General features: G+C 52.2%; 1 long non-coding RNA gene across 1 annotated transcript; it reads right to left on the reverse strand.

The window, feature by feature from the left end:
- Positions 1 to 1,347: 1,347 nt before the first annotated feature.
- Positions 1,348 to 4,769, reverse strand: LOC131407553 (uncharacterized). The gene is made up of 3 exons (XR_009220519.1): positions 4,680 to 4,769; positions 3,951 to 4,170; positions 1,348 to 3,294 (listed from the first exon to the last, which is right to left on the reverse strand). It is a non-coding gene; the product is annotated as an uncharacterized LOC131407553 (long non-coding RNA).
- Positions 4,770 to 14,142: the final 9,373 nt, after the last annotated feature.

Below are 14,142 nucleotides of genomic sequence, written 5' to 3' on the forward strand. Positions count from 1 at the left end.
CTGGCAATATCTTCCCCCCATCATGAAACCAAAACACCTCTGCCCACATTAGGCATCTGCTCACGACACACGGTCTGTCGACGCCCACTTGTGGCAGGGGTCTCTGCTCCCCACACTGGGTCCGTTGCCCCTCTGCCCAGCTGTGTTCCTCCCAAGGTCACTGCGAGCCCTGGTGTCCAGCCTGCAGCGTTCCTGTGGGTGCAGGGGTATTTTCATCCCCTCATATTCCTGGGTGTCCTCTCTGAGCTTGTCTTCTAATCAGACTCTGGGGGTACACGCTCCTGCTGTCCCTGCCCCAGGACTGGCGCCGTTCCTGGCTATCTTTGTGTCCTTGCACCGTTCCTGGCTGTCTTTGTGTCCTTGCACCGTTCCTGGCTGTCTTTGTGTCCTTGCACCGTTCCTGGCTGTCTTTGTGTCCTTGTGCCTTTCCTCGGCTGTCTTTGTGTCCTTGCGCTGTTCCTGGCTGTCTTTGTGTCCTTGACTTCCCACTTGCCCTTGGCCTGTCACTGATCAAGATCACACTTGGGAGTCCAGGAGGGTCCTCTCTTTGCTCTCCCATCACCCCAGCATCGGTCACCGGGTCCTCCATGTGCCCGAGTCTCTCTAGTTCTCTCTCCTCCTCTCAGCGCTGCCGTCCTGTCCTGACCCCAAAGCCTCACGTCTCTCCACCCTTTGCTCATCATCACCCTCTCAGGAGACTCTTTAGACACTTTCCTGACATCGCCCCCCCAGGAGGTGTCACTATCACAGACACAAGTGTGTCTGCTTACACGCTGCATGTGTATCTGTGCTAACTATGTAAGAAGAGGAAGATTTTTGTGTCCTCCAAGAACCAATTCTTGCCGCCCCATCATCCCTGTTGAGAAGGCACCGTGGGACCCAAGGCAGTCTGATAGAGAGACTGCAGCATCGTGGGCAGGAAAGGGCTGGTGAGGCACCGGGGGAGGACAGTGGGGCCGTGAGGCCCCTCCACGTGAAGGCACAAAAGGAGGCAGCGTGTGACATTGGCAGAGAGAGCCACAGTTGCAGGAGATGCTCTGTGGGCATGGAGGCCATCCAAGAACTCGGCCGCCATGAGAACCTTGGTTCAGCATCATGGACCCATGGGGCAAACACGTGGGTCTCTCTCCTTCCTCGGCGTCTCCTGCTGGGGCCCCCCCTGACTGAACTCCGCTGTCTCCACCCAACAGGTCAGCGTCCCAGAGCACAGAGTAGGACGGAGAAGGATGGAGAAGGGAGGGTGGGGCTGGAGGCCCAGCAGATGTGGCCTGAGGCCAAGGCATCTGGCTGGCCTCCTGGCCTCTGCTTTCTTCCTGTCGGCCAGCCCCCCTCAAACATCCAGCCCCACTTTGTCCCACTATTATTGAGCAAACCAGCCCCTGTCCCCTACAATAGCTTTTGACGCCCCATCAGCCACAGGATTTATTCACTCTGGGCAGGACACCACTGGGCCTTCCTGTCCAGTCTCCTGCTGCCCGCTCTGCTCCAGGCCCCTTGGAGTGATCACACCCCACATATTGTGAACTCAACACGGCAGGGCCTTCCTCCGTCCTGTTCCTGCTGGCGGGAGTGCCCTCACCCTCCCTGGGAACGTGCCTTCCTGCAAAGTACAGCTCAGTCTCCAGTCTGACTCTGAGGCACGTTTACCATAGACCACCTCTGCCCTGGGGCTCTGGAACATTCTTCATACCGCCCTGCGCATGCTGGGGTGTGTGCCAGTCCAGGGTGTGAGCTCCCTGGGCAGGGAGATGCCCACCCCTCTCTGTGCTCCCTGCAGTGGGTTGGGGGCTGGGGCAATGCCACATGGAGAGTCAGCTCCAGCCTGGGGCATCAGTGGTGGGGTGAAGGGATCTGTCTCCTGGCAGAGCAGGGGCAGAATTACCTTCTAACAACAATGGGAATAACGCTGCGTCTTATGAGCTATTGACTCCTGACGGGGTACAAGCTCTCCGTGGTAGGAATGCTTTAATCTACACAGAGCACCAATGGGGCGATTACGCTTCCTCGCAGCATGGGAGGCTCAGGCACCGAGGCCTCAGGGCCGGTCCTGGCCCAGCTGGGCTGCGTGCCCCTGCCTGCTGCATGTCTGTCGTCTCCGCCTGTGGCGGGGTGGGGCGGGGACACCGGGGGGTGGTTTGCACGGTGAGGGGGCAGTGAGGGTGGCCAACACAGTGCAGATGCAGAATCCCCGGCTTCCTAGGACCCACGTCTCATCCTCTTTCGGGCTGTGGTGGGTCCATACCATGAATCTCTGGAGCCTGCATGGGGCAGTCTAGGGGGAGCAATTTATCCGTGAGCTGACCCATCAGCCAGAGCTGCCACCAGGTCATCTCTGTGCTGGAGACACTGCTTTAGGAGGGTCTTTCCAAAACTGGCACAAAAAGACCACGTGGAAGCATGCAGTGACCCGCTCCCCAGATCAGCCCCACCTCCCTGTGGATGCCCAGCCATGCAGTGGATCCCACAGAGGGCTCGTACCCACTTCCGCAGGAAGGGAAGGAAAGTCTCCACACAGAGCACAGGACCAGCTCAAGGGGAGGCGTGGGGCCACTCGGAATCCAAGTGGGGGGCTGCTGTTCGGGGTTGATCAAACAGGAAGTCGCGCAAAGGCTCATTCCTAAAGAGCCAGGAGGGAAGTTGCTGCATTTCACACAGTGGCCGGACGGGAAGGACCCACCCAGGACAGCACAGCATGACCTGGAGCCAGTGCCTTCCAGAAAGCCAGGGCAGGGGTGACAGAAGTTCATGATCCCCCCAGGACAAGGCAAGATAAGGCAGCTCTCCCAGGAAGATCAAAGGAAGTGCCTGGGCTTCAAAGGGGAGTAGAATACGTGGGTGTAGGCAGACCCCTCGGCAGAGTTCTCCAAACCCCTTTCTCAGCAGCAGGAAGGCCGCAGCTGGCGCTGCTGTTCCGGGCTCCTAGCTGTTCTCAGCCCCTGGAGCCAGTGGTGACGTGCCCACTGAGGAGGGGCGGAGAACAAGAACTTGTTCTCTGGAACGTAGTTACACGGCAGGGACCCTGGCACACACCCAAGAGGGTCACCCGGGCAAATGGAGCCAAAGAGGGGCCAGATGGAGAAACGGGGGTGTGCCACCCACCTTCCTCACATGGCTGCCCCCACCCACAAGGCAGCAGGGGCACGAGGGGCCCAGCTCCAACCGCAGGACGGCCCCTTGGCGATGCCCGGCTTGTTCCTTCAGTGTCACGCTTCTCACCCTCCTCTTCTGGGCCATGCCAACATGGCAGCCCCGGCTGGCTGCCCTGAGACTCAGTGAGGACGGTGTACATGGAGCCTGTCATATTTGACAAGTCACTATTAACGCTCATCGGATGACTCTAATCCCCAAATATCATTTTTTTAAATTTGGTGCAAAACATTGTCCATCTCACCCCTTGCATATCTGCACCTCCCCCCCACCCCTCCCATCACCTCCCCACCTATCATTTAAGAAGGTTGCAGGGAAAGGATGGGATTCAGACACCATTCCCTCACATCACTGTAATGTTAACAATGTGATCCTGAATAGCACAGCACAGCATACATCCGCCCACAGCAATAAAACAGCAGATGCGGCCGCTCCCTCCAGACACAGGCCTGCCTTAGAGAGCAGGTGGTAGGGGAGAGGCCTGCCCAGGGAGGGGGGATGACGAACAAGGCTGGACTGAGGCATGAGGGCCTCCTCCGCATGGTTAGGAGGGCTGCTTCATCACCCCAGGTACTAGACCAGAAATCACGGTGATACAGATGTGGTCCAAGACCAGGTGTGACTTGTCCTGGAGAAGCCCCCACCGTGGATTTCGCCAGGGAGGGGTTGTTATGCCCACTGAGATGAGACTTGGCCTCACCTGGAGGTGTGTGCCCCGTCCGACATGAGCTCCTAGAGGCAAGGGGCCTGGACCTAGCACGTTCCACTCGTCACATGAGACAAGGAATTTCTCCATCACTCACCAGCACAGAACCTCTCACTGCAGACAGCGGGGGCTCCGGACAGATGCTGGGTGCTGTTACAACTGTCGCTTCGTGGAAACCCTGGGGCAGAGGCTGTGCTTGGCCGTCATAACAGCCTCGATGGGTTGGACAGGCAGATCCGTCACAATTTGAATGTTTTCCTCCTGGCGAGACACCTCGTATACGTTGATTTGAGAGTCAAGTGGTCAGAATTGGGAGTCTGTTTAAATAAAAGAGAGCAAATTGGAGCTATCAATAGATCTCTCCCTCCACATTTTAGGGCAATAAACTGTAAAGACAGTGATTCAGAGGCAGTGTTTCAGAGCCATGTGTCCTGGCAGGTCTCCCAGCCACCCACACCTGGCAGGACACACAGGATTTATGGGCTGGCAGGGCAGAGGCAAGTCTCTGGGCCATCCTCAGAGCCAGCCTGGCACCCACAGCCCTTTGGGGTTCTCCACACAGGCCAATTTATGGGAAGCTGGAGGGGAAGGAGACAGCATACATGGAAGGCAAGGAGTGGAAGGGATTTCCCTCCCACCACATTTTCTGGCTACTGTGCCCTCTTGCCTGCCATCTGCCTCATTTCTGGCCACCCTGTAAGAGCCGTGATTGTAGGAACCACACATCTGTCACTGCCTCACACACCCCAGCCCCCTCCCCACATCACACAGGGCCTGGGGCATGGACTGTGGCTTTACAATAGAGTCACCACAGGTCCCGCCTTACAAGGACTCTCCACTTGTACATCCACTGTGCCACTAATGATTCTGAGTCCTTGTTCTCTCTCTCAGTGTCCTGGTTTAAACAAGAAAGCATAAGACCACCCATGAATGAAAAACAATTCTGCAAGTGAGTCTTTAGCAATCAGAATTCAGCTGCCCAAGACTCTAGGGGAGACACTGCTGGCTCTGCTGCTGCCCAGCGTGCCCTACTCCAAGACCCAGCTCCTGAAGAACTAGAAGCACAGAGACCACACGTGCTTCTCACTGGGGTCCTCTCTTGGGGGACCTGCCATCAGGACTGGGGAGGAGAGCCGGGGCCAGGCCATGACACAGCCAGAGGATGACAAAGCTACTTAAAACTACTGTAAGAGTGAGGGCTGGCCCAGCGGCATAGTGGTTAAATTCGAGCCTTCTGCTTCTGCATTCCGGGGTTCACAGGTTGGAAGATTTGGATCCCAGGGGTGGACCTACGCACCGCTCATCAAGCCGTGCTGCCGCGGCATCCCACATACAAAATAGAGGAAGACTGGCAAGGATGTTAGCTCAGGGCTGATCTTCCTCATCAAAAAAATAAAATAAAATAACTACTGTAAGAGTGACCATTTCTTCTCCTTTTCTTGTCCCAGGTCATAAGTTTGTCCTGAAGCTGCAGGGGACAGAGGCTGTGGGATTGGTTTCAGCTTTGATTTCCTGGAAAGTATTCATGCCTGCACCCACGAGGACAGACACCAGCACAGGGAAGGGAGAGCCAGGGCCAGCGAAGTACAGGGTGGGAGGCACCTCCTCGAACAGAGTCCAGGGCCCATCCCCAGGGAGGGAAAGGAGCTGCACCTGCCAATGAAGATCCTGTTCCCACTGGACTTCAGAGGAGAGATGTGTACCAAATAAGTGTGCCGGGACACGAGGGGTCTGGAGGGCATGAAACAAGGAGGTCCTGGCTGAGAGGCAAAGAAGGGAAACGAGGGGCCGCAGCCCATTGCAGACGGCAGAACCTAGAGCAGCAGGAATAACAGGAGTGAACCGCAGAGACCCGAAGGAGTAACCGTGAGCACCGGGCAGCCAAAGAAGCGCTAGGTCCACCTGGGAGAGGAGCGCTCCATCCGGCTGTCTTCAATGTAGCTTTTCCTTCACCACGTGGTGCAGGCTCTGAAGTTCCCCACTGTTGTGACACGCTCTTAAAGACGGAAATTCCGTCAAATGGATTTGAATCCATTTTATTGAAAAAGAAATAGTGCATTGGGACTGTCACAGGCTAAAATAATAAGTCGTGTACACTTTTGGAGAACGAGCCTACTGAAATAAAGGAGAACTGGAAACTGCCTGGACCTAGTGAGGTCACCCCACGGAGACAGGACACAGGGACAGCGTGTCCGTTCAGGTTGCCTCGATTGTCCTGTGAGCAGAAAACGCATTAGAAATCCACGGGGTGGGTGCTAAAGAGAAACTGAACCCTCCAGGTGTTTTAGTGAGGAAACATCTAGCCTGACCACCTCATGAATTTCTGAAATGGGACCAGAGAATGTTTCACCTGGAACTTGGCTACCGAGCCAGGCCAGGCTCCCTTTCTAGAGCCTCTCTCTAAGGGCCTCTCGCAGGTCTCTAGCCGACACCCCCTGGGCAATGCTCACCCAGTCCTCCTGGCTGAGCTGATGGAACCAGCACACTCTTCACTTTTGACAAAGCTCCTGATTGGAATCACATATGCCTTAACATAAATGTGCACATGGAGAGACACCATACAGCTGTGATTTGAAATAGTGTTATATTTTATTAGTTTAAGAAGGTTTTCCTTGAAAAAAGGATTTGGTCATTTAGGAAGGAAGTCTATGTCAGATGGGCTTAGCAGAAGTTAGCCAATAATATCTGAGAAGTGATTGATGGGTTCACAGAGCAGTCACTCATGTTATATTAGCACTAGGTGTCAAAATGCAGGAGCCAAAACAGTGACTGTAGGGAAACTAAAGTCTTCCTTCTCCTATTCTCTCCTTCTTCCTCTTGCTCACGCATCCCACTGCCGTAGGCAGACACGACGGGGCAGAAGCCTGCGTTTCGGGAGTGAAAAGCTACTTCACTAGGTTCCATCAACAATTCTGACTTTCCGCCCCGGCCTCCACCTTTCAGGGCTTCCCCCTGCGGGTGGGGTGTTATTTCCGCCCTTTGGCTGTAGGCTCAGCTGTGTGACTTGCTTTGACCAACGGTGTGAGAGCAGATACGACAACAAATCAAGGCTTCAAAAGTGCTTGCGTGGTCCAGCCTGCCCTCTTGTGCCTCCACCTCTGCTGTGAAGACAACACGTCTGGTCCAGCCTCTGGTTCCAGGAGGAAGGAGGATGAGAGACCTCTGCAGGAGAGCCCAGCCCAGATCAGCCAAACCCCAGCCATGCAGCCTCCATGAGCCAAATCAAGGCTGATTATTGCGTATCGCTGAGCTTCTGTGGTTGGTTGGTACACGACTCTCTCCCTCATCTAAGGCGTGAGTAGATGAGCCAGGGAGCTACAAGCTGATATTTGGCTAAGAGAGTGAAAAAGCATTTGCCATTCACAGCCCCTAAACTCTGAAGCACACACACGTGCACACACGCACGTGTACACACACACACAACCTCCAAGCTGACCCCACAATAAATACAATTCGGACCCTTGACCTGAATGAGGCCATGAAGGGAACTCACTATTAGAATCAGTGTAGATAGATTCTCCCACAAATGAGCCACTTTGCCTCTGGGCATTTGAGGTTCTTCAAATTTTTCTCCAATTTATGTCATGTATGAAATGATAGTGATAAAAAGAGAAGAAAAACATTTATGTCACTTTCTTAAATAAGCTAAATGAAGCCAGGGTATAAATACGATTCACTCTGTTCTAGGAGAAGCTGGAGGTCCCTGGGTGGACCTGTGGCTTGTTTGAGTCACGGCTCTCATTCTAGGATTCCAAATACCCGCTTCCTCGTTCCCTCATGAGCCACCCACAACCCTGATGAGTCCCCCGGTCCCCCTGGAATCGCAGCGCCTGCAAAGCCTCCATCTTCTGAGTCCGTGGTCTACCCTCTGACCAACCAGGCAGTCAGGACAGTGCAGCTGCAGGAAAGTGATTTGGGGGAACTGTGCAGGGAGGACGGGGTGTGACAAAGGGCTCATATCCTCTGCTTGTCTCCTGATCCACTGGATTCCTCTGAAATGCATAATCCAGAGAAGCCCCCCTGGATGTGTCCGGGGGGCTCCTGCCAAGGAGGGATGCTCAGCTGATGAATCTCAATGTTAAGGCAGAGGTAGCGGGACCTTCTCTGCCTGTTCACATTTTGAGTTTCTACTTACCTATAACTCTGCTGTTGATTTAGAGAGTTATAACGCTCGAAGATTGATTTTTAACTTAATTCTTATTCCACGGAAAGAGGTATTTGTTTCTGACAAATTTTAGTTTTCTTCTCTCCTCTAAGCAATGATGATCCTCACTTGCTGCCTCCATTCTGACTGGGCTCCTTGTCACAGCCCGAAACCAGGTGAAGTCAGCAGCCAGTGTGACTACAAAGGAAAGGTGAGGCACACAGAGGACAGAGGCCACCTCCCCAGGCCGTCCCCATCACGGCCACTGGACAAGGATGGTTCATTCTGTGCTCATTTATCTTCTCCCAGCACAACTGCAATCTAAAAGCAATCAGAACTCTGACCCTCAGCGGCAGCCTACACTTTATAAGGCGCCGGTTCCTCTGCTGTGCTGGTCCAACGAACACTCCGGAAGGTCACAAGAGAACCTTTGGTTATTCTCAGAGACGTCTGTGGCCGGGCTAGGGGGCACCATCTGGTTTCTAGGGTTACGGGGTTTCTCCTGGGAAATGGAAGCGATACACATGGGAATTCCCAGCACGGCCTCCAGCTTGGTCGGCCTGGGGACCCTCCCGCCCGAAACCCCGGCTTTTTGCTCCCCGTCATGCGTGAAGAGAGCTAGTGGTTGTCGAGAGCGGGCTTGACTCTCTCTTGCCTCATCTCCTTCACAAAGCAACCCCTGTGGTAGGTATTCTCGTCCCCTTTGGCAGAGGACAAGTGACCCTCGAAAGACACACAGCTGGCGTGTGCAGCTTGGGGCTGAACTGGGTCCCAGTGACCCCAGATCCACGCTTTCCCCTGTCTTGGCACAGCCTTGCACATGGGGCAGCGGCTTCACCTGATGACTCTCCCCTGAAGGAAGGCACGTGGGCCACCAAGGGTCAGAGGGATGGAGGAACCCGACCTGTGCCGCGGGGCGCTGGGTCAGAGGCACCAGGAGCGGACACAGCCAGGAGCTCATGCCAGGCGGATGCAGGCAGGGACGAGAGCGCCTAGCTGCCGGGTCACAGCTCTGAGGATTGAATGTTTTTATTAAGCTACGAAATGTTTTAAAAACGAACACAGGAGCACAGAGAACCTCACGGTGAAAACACAGAACCTCGTCCCCCAGCTGTAACAAATCTTAACACTTGGGCGTAATTTCTTCAGCTTTTTAAGGTGTAAAATGTGGATGTAATCGAGGCCCCTGGGCCCCTCCCCACAGCCCCCTCCCACTGTTTCCGTCCCCAGAGGCACCACGGTCCTGAATTTGCTGTGTCATCCCCTGCGTGCTTTGAGACGTGTGCTGCATCAGGTGTGCACCAGGACGCCCGCCAGGGCTGAGCGGGGGCCAAAGGGAGCCTGCACCCAGGAACCCTGCCCCCGGGTCCCGCCAGGGCCAGCGCCACCCCGGGAGGAGCAGCTTCCTTCACAGTGTCCCCTGGAGGAGGCGCCTGGTTCTATCATCACCAGCATGTGAGGTGTATACGGATCCCTCTGATTTACATGGAAATCCATAGCACTTTTCACGTTCTCAAATTGTCGACGCCACGCTATACTCTCTGCAATCGCTTTGTTCTGGAGATTCAGCTGTGTTGACGCTTGTGGCTCCGAGTTGCTTATTCAAACTGCTGTGTGCTTGGTATAATCTTATCACGATTTATCTACCCATTTTCTTGTTCATGGAAATTCAATTATTTTCCATTTTTTACCTCACCACACACATTCTGATACATGTCCCCATGTGCATATGTGGAAGTTTCTTTCTAACGGGTATACGCCTAGAAATACAATTTGGGGGGCGTCTTCACCTCTACCAGTTTTTGCTAGATTGCTCTAAAACGTGGTTGAACAATTTGCTCTCCTCCATCAGCATGTGATGGCTCCTGTCCTGTTGCTTTCTCCTCAAACGTTAAATCTAATGGCTTCTTACTTTAATATGTGCTTCCCCAGTTACCTGAGGCTCAGAAACTGCTTGTATGTTTTTGGCCATTCGTGGTTCCTCACTTGTAAGTTATCTGCTTGTATATTGGGTTTTCCCTTTTTTTCTTACTGATTTATTGACCTTCATTTATCTTAGACATTGATTATATGTATCGCAAATACCTTCTCTACCTGCACCTTGTATCTCCATTCTGTTCATGGTAACATCTATTGCCAGAAATGTAAAACTTCAATGTTAGCGTGTCTATCAGTCTTTCCTTCTATGATTTGTGTTTTGTACGTCTTATTTGAGAAATCTTTCCCTACCCCAGAGCCAAAGATACTCACCTAAAAATTCTTCTAAAACTTTAAAAAATCTATTTCTTCTATATATTTGTTTCTGTTCTATTTCTGATACACAGAAATGTTTTAAAATTAATTTTGAGCCTAGCTGGGTTTCCTTGGCTTCCTTTCTCTATATTTTATATGGCATTGATCTGCACTGGAAGCTAATGGACTGCACCGAATCACAAGCTTGCAGCCCTTCCTGCTCAGAAGTCAGCTCCCATCCTCAGGGGGACTGGCAGCAGCTTTGTAGCCTGTCGGGGGGCAGGGGGGCAAGGAGGAGGAGGACTCGACCTCATTGAGGGAGCCGTAAATCTACAGGCAAAGTTTCCCTGGCCTCCATTCTCGTTCCTAGGATCAAGTGTTTTGGAATCTGCCACAGTGGCTCCTTTCCTCTGTGTGTCGTGAGTATTGAATTTCTCTGTCCAGCTCACTTATTGCAATGGCCTTGACCTTCCTCTGGCTGGGGAACCGGGCTCCCTCAGGACCTGGGACTCACTGTGGCGGTTTCTCTATCGGATCTCAGCAGCCGCCTCTTTAAAACCAGGCTCATGGAGCGCGAAGGTGGGCTGGAGGGAGCGTAAGCACGAGGGCCGCCCTCAGGGTGCCTCCCCCGCAGCTTTCGTAGCACGCTCCCTTTTGGCTGTGGGGTCACTGCGTCTTCACGGTCACACTCAGTCCAGTACTCAAAGGCGCGTGTCGCTTATCACAGATACGCACACGCGCATCTGCCACGTGGTATCTGTGCATCGAGCCCACACACAGCACACCAGCGATGACCCTCGCCATAGCTCCGTGCTTGTTCCCAGCAGTGGCCCATGAGCACTGCGTGTGACAGACGAGGCTGGTTTGTGGGTGCTGGGTCCTCCTAGGCGAGGACTTGCCCGGCATGCCATATTTTCTCTAAATCCTCCCCCTTAAAATGTGTTGGTGTCATTTCCTATTGGGAAGCCTTGCTTCCCATCACATGTGAGCTCAGGAGGACAGGACTGGGGAGGGACAGCTGGCAAACCTTTGGGCTCAAAGGCAAAGTCAGATGCAGCCAAGGTCCTGGGCTGCGGACATTTCTGGGGTCACCTCTCCTGGCGGTGGTCGACGCTCCTCCCTTTAATGTCAGCCCCGAGCAGATTCCAGGCTTATGCTGGTCCTGTCTGTTTGGTCTGATCTGCTCTCCTTCCACTGGGGTCTCCCCCTCCTCATCTGCGATGTCTTCTCAGTTGCCCCCTGCCCAGCCATGCTCCTCTACTCCCCCTTCTTAACCCTTCAATCCCCCGTCGAATTCGCTACCCCTCTCTGCTGTCTCTCCTTGACAGCCTTCATTCCCCGTCAAACCACCCACGACGATTATTTGTCTTGCTTGTGGCCCGTCTCCCCACTGGAAGGTGGACTTGGGGAAGGCGAGCGTTGTTGAATCTTCTTGTCTGCTTTGCTCACCACTCTAGCATCAACACCTAGAATGGCCCCTGCACGTAGGAAACGATGTTCAATGAAAGTTGAGTGAGTGCGTGAATGTGGCTCATGGGCCCTCACAGGGTCAGCACAACCCCAGTCTGTCCAAGGTGTCGTGACAGATCCAAACCAGGCCCTTCAGAGTTCTTCCTGGAAGCAGAGGGGAAGGTCCCTCTCCCTTGTGGATCACAATCTGTAAGGATATAGGCTTCTGGCTGCCAGCAACCATCTTTCCTTCTGCATGGAGAAAGCCCATCTGTGGTGGAAGTGCTCAGAGGTAGCTTGAGAAGAAAAGCAGACTTGAGGAATGAAGAGTGGGAAGGAGGAAGAAAAGGAGAAAGGGATCAATGATGTCATTTGAGCGCCTGAATCCAGCTGTGCCTGAAGCTGCCCTTAGATTTTCAAGTTCCATGATTTGCCTCTTGGCTGGGGACTCCATCACTTACAACTTTTGGTGTACTGGATATTACAGTGTGCCTAGCCTTGGGCTAGCATTAGAAAGCTAACAGAGCCCTTCCCCCAAAAAGCACTGGCCCACCCCCACATTGGAGAAATCTGCAGCTTCACACAATGCCAGCATTGTGCTAAAGGAACGAGAGGTGACTTTCAGTCAGACTTCTCTGCCCCTCCAGGAGGACACTCAGGGCTTCCAGGTGCCTGGTCCCTAGCCTTCTGCCTTCAATCCACAGAGCTTCATGTGCAGGACCTGACCCGTCTCAGGAATCCACGCGGCTCAGGCGGAATATGAAATCTGCTGTGCAGACTCTGCGTCTTCCCCGCCCCGCTTCTTGTTGAGTAACCCTGACTGGGTGTGGACAACAACATGCCCACCTGGAGGTCAGATCAGGATCTGCCCATACTGATGTTATGATCTGCCTCCTCCAGACCCAAGATGGGTCTGAGACGGCATACGACCCAGTTCCGGCAAAAGACAAGCAGGAGTTGGTTGAATGCTGTTTCTAAATATACAGACTTAAGTTCTGAAATAGCTTAAGACCGACCAGAAGTTGCAACAATCGTACAGCGAGTTCCCAAATGGCCTTCCCCCAGCTTCCTGCAATGGCAGCATCTGACATAACCACGGTGCATCGTCAAAGCCAGGAAATCGGCGTTGTTATCGTACAGTCGACTCGTATACAGTCCTTATCCAGATTTTATCAGTTTTTACGTAGACTTCCCTTTTTTTAAATCTTCAGAATATAGTCCTGTGAAAACTTATCATATATGCAGCTTCAAGTTACCATCAACACCACCAGGATGCAGAACTGTTCCAGCACCACACGGAAACTCCCTCACGCTAACTCTCAACAGTCACGTCCTCCCTCATGCTAACCCCTGGCCACCACTGTGTGTTCTCCATCACTATAACTTTGCCACTTCTGGAGTACCACAAAAATGGAATTGGACAGTATGTGACCATTTGAGCATGATGTCCTTAAAGACCATCCAAGTTGTTTGCATCAATAGTCCATTCCTTTGTTATTGCTAAGTAGTATTCCATTGTATGGATCTGCCACAGTTTATTTATCCATTCACCTCTTCATGAACGTTTGGATTGTTTCCAACATGGGGCAATTACAAATAAAAGTGTCGTGAACATTTGCGAACAGGTTTCTGTGTGAGCATAGGTTTCTCTAGGATAAATATGCTGGTATGTGATTGCTGGGTCATAAAGGAATGTCTGTCTAACTTCATTGGAAACTGCCAAACAATTTGTGGACTGGATGTACTATTTTGCATTCCCACCAGCAATGTATGAGAATTCCAGGTGTTTCAAATGCTTGTCAGCACTTGCTATTATCCCTCCTAATAAGTGTGGGAGTTATTTCATCCTACAACTAATTTGCACATTACTCATGATTAATGATGTTAAACATCCGTCCATGTGCTTGTTTGACATCCAGTTCTCTAAAGAAGGGGCAGCTGAATCTTTGCTAAAGTGTCTGTTCAAGTCTTCTGCCAATTTTCTAATTCGATGGCTTGATTTCTTAATATTGTGTTCAGAGAATTCTTCATGTATTCTAGATACAAGTCTCGTCAGGTATCTGATTTGAAAATATTTTCTCCCAGGCTGTGGCTTATTTTTTCATTCTCTGAACAGAATCTTTTGCAGAGCACACATTTTTAATTTTGGTGAAGCTCCATTTATCAATATTTTTTACAGATTGTGCCTTTGGTATCATGCCTAACAGATCTTTGCCTAAGACCAGGTCAAAAAGATTTTCTCATATATTTTCTTCTAAAAGTTTTATAGTTTTCCATTTAGATCTATAATCCATTTTGAGTTAATTTTTGTATAAGGTATGAGGTACTGGCTGCTTTTCAGAAAGACTTACTACCCTGATGCATTAGAGAACTACCACTAGATGGCCTTTTACCACTTTCCTTGCTCTATCAGTTTTGGATACTATTATGAAGATGTGATGGTGGGAGCTGTGGCTGCTGTTTA

Source organism: Diceros bicornis, chromosome 6 (assembly GCF_020826845.1).
Source record: "Diceros bicornis minor isolate mBicDic1 chromosome 6, mDicBic1.mat.cur, whole genome shotgun sequence".
Classification (NCBI taxonomy): domain Eukaryota; kingdom Metazoa; phylum Chordata; class Mammalia; order Perissodactyla; family Rhinocerotidae; genus Diceros; species Diceros bicornis.